This window comes from Octopus bimaculoides, chromosome 5 (assembly GCF_046866305.1).
Source record: "Octopus bimaculoides isolate indiv1 chromosome 5, ASM4686630v1, whole genome shotgun sequence".
NCBI classification, from domain to species: domain Eukaryota; kingdom Metazoa; phylum Mollusca; class Cephalopoda; order Octopoda; family Octopodidae; genus Octopus; species Octopus bimaculoides.
The window spans coordinates 9,527,967-9,534,628 of NC_142932.1; positions in this window are offsets into that span (position 1 = coordinate 9,527,967).

The following is a 6,662-nucleotide window of genomic DNA, read 5'->3' on the forward strand; positions in this document are numbered from 1 at the left end:
ACTCAAATAAATAATTATTTATTAACTGTCGAAATAATCTATTATTTTTTTAAGTAAACAATATTATGTTTATTAACACTGATGGTTTTTTGTTGATGGAGACTCTGGCAGTGTATAATGTCTGTTTTATCATCAGTGTTTCGTCATTACAAAATGTTTAGATTTCATCTTGCTTAATTAACAGTTTGGTTGAAATGCTTGACTGTTTTAACTCTAATTTTATATGGAAAATTTTGAACAACAAAAGCACCATTGGTTACATGTTCCAATGGGCCAGTGTGACTAATGAAATTAATAAGTCTAACTAGATCAGCCTTTGAAAACTTCAAGGCCCCATTTTCATTTATGCTGTAATTATATATTACTCGCTCTTTCAAAAATGTTGATAATCATTTCATAAAACATGTTACTATCAAACTTTATTTGAATACATGTGTCCAATTTCCAAGCATGTTTCATCCATTTTCTTATTAGTTTCATCTTACAATACTTTATCGTATATCTTATTAACCACTTTGATTCAGATTTTCAAACATATTAATTTAATTTGGATGCTGGTCACTTAACAATTGTCTTTCTAGTCAGCAGGTACATCCTGTAAAGTTCATTTGTTTACTAATAAGATGCTTACTGGCTACCTCAATATAATTCATCCTAACCTTGCCCATATCAATATGCTGACATCTGCTGTCAGTTGTTTTTGTCATCTCGTCCCAAGTAGCTCTATGGAAACAAAATTGTGACAAAAGGAAAGCTAATCAAACTGGTTGTTATATATCAGGTATAATCTTTTTCTTTTACATATACCTATGGCCCACAAAAACAACCCTGTGTATCTCCCTATTTCCATTATTAACAATGTTTATGTAAGTAAAAATTAAACTGTAGCATAAGACACTCTAAAAGCTATCAGTTGCTCAGTACCCTGCAAATACATTTAAATTTTAAAACCTTTTAGAAAAGGTCTGAGGCCCACAGAGAACTCAGTAACCCACCTGTTTTACTGACCCTCTAGTCTAGTCGATGATCATTCATTACACTTTATTATTTTAAATACATACAAGTACTAAAACATTCTCAACATATAAAGTTACTGCTTGCTGGGTTGGTTTTCAATTAAACTAGTTACTCATAATTTTCAAAAAAAGTAGTAAAAAAACAAGCCTACTGGAGTAGGAGGGTTTTTTTTCTTGTGAGTTATTAAATATTTTTATAACTAATTTGCTGTTTACTTGCTATGGAGTTCGAATACCTACTTTCCACTTGGCAAACAAAGAACAGAATATTATACATTGCTACTAAATACAATAGTATTGTTGTGATAATTCATGACCTTTTTTTTTCTGTGCAGTCCAGCAACTTTATCTAAAGTCAGTCTACCTACCATTAAGCCATGATATACCCTTAAATAAGTTAAATTCATATTGATTAAACCTTATTGATTAGTTACATTTCGGTAAATACCAGGGTAATGTTAACCTTCAGATGTACTTTTCATCAGTAATTTTCGATTCTAGCTTAATATTTCAATTCATTTATCTTGCTCAATACATACAAGAAAGCAAGCGATGATCATTATCACAGCCTTCTTCTCATCCACATTATCTGTGGTCTTGTAAACTGGGTCAGTAATCACGGTTTACTTCATCTAATGCAAGTACCATTGAGTAGAGAGTAAATTTTTGATAAATTGAAACTAATTTATTATTAAATTCATTAGGTTATAAGACTTACTTTCACCTACTTCGTTAATGTCTTTCTGAGGAGCATGGACTTCAGTTTTATTATGTGATCCCCAACATTTCAAATGATAGAATTCTCAGCTCTATGTTAACAATTAACAGAGGTTTCGAGAAAGTTCCTCTTTAAGGCCTGTGTGGTTTGTATTCCATGTTGAGCAAGACTAATGATGTATTGTTTTTGGTGGTGGTGTTTGACCTAGACTGAATGAAATAAAATCTATGACCATCCATTTTTTTTTTTTCCAGATTACATTAGTCACTCTATCCTTAACTTGAGGGAGTGAGTCAATGTTGAAATTACATTTTGTTTCACATGTATATGCATATTTTCTGTTTGTGTCAAATTTTTTGAAACTGTTTGTGCATATGTTCTGTCTGTCATGTGGTCACACCAACATTGAACATACTGTTATGCTACTACCATTCATTCATCTGCCTATGCCACATTAAAATATCAGCATGAAAGCCATGTTAGGAACTAGTATTGTGTTTTTAGTTTTCATAGAGGTACCTGCACAAATCATTGATGGATCTGCTAGAACAGTGTTTCACAAAGCCGGTTGTCAGTAGAAAGTTTTATTTAAGTAGGTTTGGTTGACTTGAAGCTGTCTTAACATAATAAAAGGTCATATTTGATGATGCATCCAAACGATTCTGGCGGTAATAAAATTATTATTTCCTTGTCAAAAAATGGCTGAAGCATATTGGCAGTAGCTAATAAACCTTTCTATTATAGGCACAAGGCCTGGTTTTTGAGGGAAGGAGCAAGTTGGTTAGGGAAAACGAACACGTGTTGCCTCTCTGCAAAATGTCAAGTAATGGAGATTAAATACGCTTTACACCGCTTAAAGTGCCAAAGGAGTAAGTGTAAACAGCTGAATACTTGTCAGTGATTGGTTGAAATTATCATAAGACAATTTTTTACATGAAATAAATTCGAATACAAAAATTTTTTTCTGTTCTATAACACAAAATAGATAAGTATACGAAGTTTGAAAGTCTTTCGGTACCAAAAACACTACATAAAACATAAATGAAAACTGGTGCCCCCGTTTTGAACAAGATCCTGAGTTTTCGCTTTATGAGCGGTGTCCGGGAACAAATTAACTCGTATATCCTTTTCTACTCTAGGCACAAGGCCCGAAATTTTGGGGAAGGGGGCCAGTCGACTAGATCGACTCCAGTACGCAACTGGTACTTAATTTATCTACCTCGAAAGGATGAAAGGCAAAGTCGACCTCGGTGGAATTTGAACTCAGAACGTAAAGACAGACGTAATTAACTAATATATCGAGACATTACTGTATGCGCTTGTTGATTTTCTCTATTTCTCTTTTTAGATCCTGCTTTTCAAAGTTATTTCCTAAAAATTGTTTTTTTTCTTTATATCCTTTTCTATTCGCCAGCTCAATAAGTAGACGTCTGTTCCTGTTTCTGGATTTGCTTGACTAGATTTTACTTTGCTAAATCGTATCCTGTTCTAACTACATTTGCTGATTTGTTTATCACTTGTTAACTGTCTGATTCATGGTTTCACACCTTTTGTATGTTTGTCAATAGCCATATTTACTGGTGTATTGCCCTGCATCTAATGAGTCCGTATTACAGATAGGAGATCGAATATTATTGGCTAGGGAGCCGGATGATGGACATAAGTCAATAGCTCTTTTCTGTTTGGCTGCCACTTTTCAATTTTCTTCAATGTTTGTTCCAATTGATTTCATGTTTGCTGTATTGATGTAGCTTTGTAAGGTAATCATTGACATGAAATTATATTTCGCCATAAAGAGTTAATTGCTTTTAAAGTTTGTAAATTTTGAGTAATTTTAGCCAATTGAAAGCCAGACATGTAGATGCCTATTTCCATAGTAACGAGTCAAGCTGTTACCATTTTTGGCTTATTATATTGTAGTTATGAAATTTGCTAAATATAATAACTAAATAGGCCTTAAATCACGTACCAATTTTATTTTGAAGTGGGGGTAGCATTATCGTATGAATTCCTGTGTGTAAAAATTTTCTGAAAATTCCCAAAAAATAAAAAAGAGAATATATGGCACGCATAAAGCAGAATTCTGCCAACATTTCGGTCAGTTTGCCACAATAATTCTTACTAGCAATAAATTATTGGTTTCAAACAGGTTCGCGGGAAGGGGATCAACCCAATACTTGACTGGTGCTTATTTTACCGACCCTGAAAGGATAAAAAACAAACTCGATGCCGGTGATATTTGAACTCGAAATATAAAAGCGGAAGAAATACCACCAACCATTTTGTTCGGTGTACTAACGATTTCGTTGCTCGTCGCCTTTACTAATAATGGCTTCAAATTTTGACGCAAGGCCAGCAAGTTCGGGTGATAGGTTAATCAATTACATCAAGCCCAGTGCTCAATCGTTAAGGGTACAAGTGTCTGTGGAGTGCTCAGCCACTTGCACGTTAATTTCACGAGCAGGCTGTTCCGTTGATTGGATCAACTGAAACCCTCGACGTCGTAAGCGACGGAGTGCCAACAACAACAACAGATAGATAGATAGATCGATCAATAGATAGATAGATCGATCAATAGACAGATAGATAAATAGATAGATAGCTCAACAGACAGATAGATAGATAGGTCTTCTTGCTCAGAGTGAAAGGTAGACTGTATGATGTGTGAACAGCCATGCTACATGGCAGTGAAACATGGGCTGTGACTGCTGAGGATATGCGTAAGCTTGAAAGAAATGAAGCTAGTATGCTCCACTGGATGTGTAATATCAGTGTGCATACATGAGAGTGTAAGCGCCTGGAGAGAAAAAATTTGGACATAAGAAGCATTAGATGTGGTGTGCAAGAGGAATGACTATGCTAGCATGGTCATGTGTTGTGTATGGATGAGGACAGCTGTGTGAAGAAGAGTCACATCCTAACAGTGGAGGGAACCTGTGGAAAAGGTTGACCCAGGAAGACATGAGATGTGGTAGTGAAGCACGACCTTGAAACGTTGGGCCTCACAGAGGCGATGATCAGCAACCAAGACCTTTGGAGATATGCCGTGCTTGAGAAGACCAGGCAAGCCAAGTGAGATCATAGTCGTGGTTGATGCCAGTGCTGCCTGACAGGCACCTATGACAGCGGCATGTAAAAAACACCATTCGAGTGTGGCGGATGCCAGTGTCACCTCACGTGCCAGGGACACATAAAAAGAACCCACTACATTCTCGGAGTGGTTGGTATTAGGAAGGGCATTCAGCTGTAGAAACCTTGCCAAATAGACGCCCAAAAGTCAATACTGATTACGTTGCCAAACCCTGATATAAACAAATCCAGTAAATGCATACATAATTGTTTAATATAGACACCAATAGAAGACAGAATCAAATAAAGTCAAACACAAAGAACTTAATTTACAGAAAAAGTCACAATGAGACACTCCCTAAAACGTTACATCCATATTTAAAACAGTTTGTCTTCGTCATTGTTTAAAATTCTTCAATGTCTGATCTCAACTGTCTCAGAGCAATAAAGAACTTGAAACAAACGTTGTTTAGCTCCAACTCAAGCAGACTCATGATTAACTCATTTACTTCAGATAATAAATATATCTACTCAAAATTTAGTTTTTTCCAATTTATCTTTTGCTGAAGAAGGTCATCTTTGAAACTATTTCCAGTATAAAGTGACTAAAAAGGAGGAGGATTACATACTGTGCAGTAAACTTTAGCAAAGGGATACATGCCACAAATCCAATGTGACTTGCAGGAAAGTTCTATTTTCTGGTAGATATTTAACATCGCTACTAGAATAACTACGAAAGTTAATTTTGCAGTCGAAGGGTTAAAAGTGTTCCAGTCTTCTACTCAGATACGGCGTATGTAAAATTACGTTATGTTATTATTATTATTTTTTTTTAAAGACAATAAGCTATTATTTGGTTGTTATTTATAGCTGCTCGAACTAACAGGAAACTTAATTTTGAAGGGAGGTAACTATTGGGAATTATCTCACTTGCTATAAATCATGGTTCAAGAGTCCCCTCCCCTGCAGTTCCTAACCTGGCGTGTTGCATTTGTCAAATTTACATAGCAGCTAACGAACGCTTCGGGCTACAGGTAAACACATTAAAGACCAAGACACTGATCCACCAGCACCAGGCCAGAACAGTCTACCTACAAACATTAGCATCAATGGCCAACCCCTAGAAGTTGAACACTACACATACGTGTGAAAAGGATGTGGAGAACTGGATTGGGGCAGCCCACTCCGCCTTCGGCAGACTCAGCCAACGTGTAATCTTCAATCACGCGCTGACCATGCAGACAAAGATCATGGTCTTCCATGGACAAAGATCATTGTCCTGTCAATACTACTCTTGCGAGACTTGGACGTTGTACCGCCGTGATTTCATGCGCCTTGAAATATAAAGGGGTCCGCAAGTGAAAAAGTTTGAAAACCCCTGCACTAACTGATGAAGATTCAAGAGGTGAGGAAGAATACTTTATAGAAAATTTGTCAGGAAAGCAACTTATTGCCCCAGCACAAGCTTATGTAAGAGCAAGAAGATGCTGAAGTTGAATCTACATTCCTAACTTCCACTTCTCATCCAACAACGTCTGTGGGTCCATCTGGTAGTCGGAAATGAAAAATAACTACGCCAAAGCCATCGTATGTTTGGCCCCCAAAACGAAGCTTTAAATTGCGACCTATATTTCCTCAAGGAAATTATTCTGCATACAGAGATTTTTCTGCGGCAGAACTTTTCGAGTTGTTTTTTGACGAAGAGCTAGTTCAGTGAAAATACAAAATATTCGCTGTGTAGAAACTTGCATGACATAAGTGTGACTAAAGAAGAGTTAGAAGTATTTTTTGCTATTTTGATAGTATCAGGCTATATAATCCATTGCCAAGTAAAGCACACTACTGGGCAGTCAGTGACG